General features: G+C 49.8%; 1 protein-coding gene across 1 annotated transcript in view; it reads left to right on the top strand.

Moving 5' to 3' along the window:
* Window positions 1–616, top strand: part of PPTG_21393 (hypothetical protein) — a gene marked incomplete at its 5' end in the record, with an annotated part of 4,281 nt that overhangs the window by 2,021 nt on the left and 1,644 nt on the right. The gene's annotated exons all lie outside the window — the stretch shown is intronic.

Here is a 616-nt window from a genome sequence, read left to right as displayed (position 1 = left end):
AACCACGGAATTCAAATCAGGGACACCGAAAACGCTGCAACCATAATGGGCCTTCGCCCAACAAGGCTGATTTTATTGTACACGCAACTAGAAAAGCGAACTTAGACTAGCTTGAAATGCCCAATCAAGTACAAAAGCTTTGCAGTATCCGCAATGCGACAGTACCACCAAGCTGTAACAAGGTCGCCACGATCAAAATTCCTTTTCATAACTTTGAGCAAAGAGGCAACGGCCAGCAGATAGTAAAATAAATTATAACCTCGTCCATTTCGTTCAATCTCACCCGTCCGAGACAGCTAAAACGAAGGAATCCCCTCTTAGCTCCTGCGATTCGGGCGCGTTCCTGCCACCTTGCCTGGTTGTGACGACTTCTGTACGTCGAGTTGACATGGAAGGCTGCGGCGGGACGACGTTCTCCGAGAACTTATCGTGCTTTACTTCTCGAGTGACTTGTGGCGCAGTACACACACAGCCAGGGCGCCCATCGAGGGAAATATGCATGCACACAAAACCTCACTGGGACACACAAAGTGTGCAGGTCACACATTATTAGATGGCGGTAGTGTGTGGGGGTAAGGATCGTAGTCGTAGCAAACCCGAGCGTGGTGCCCGCGAA

Source organism: Phytophthora parasitica (genome assembly GCF_000247585.1).
Source record: "Phytophthora parasitica INRA-310 unplaced genomic scaffold supercont2.5, whole genome shotgun sequence".
NCBI classification, from domain to species: Eukaryota; Oomycota; class Peronosporomycetes; order Peronosporales; family Peronosporaceae; genus Phytophthora; species Phytophthora nicotianae.
The sequence above is the reverse complement of the archived record's forward strand: the minus strand, read 5'-3'. Positions and strand labels throughout refer to the sequence as shown.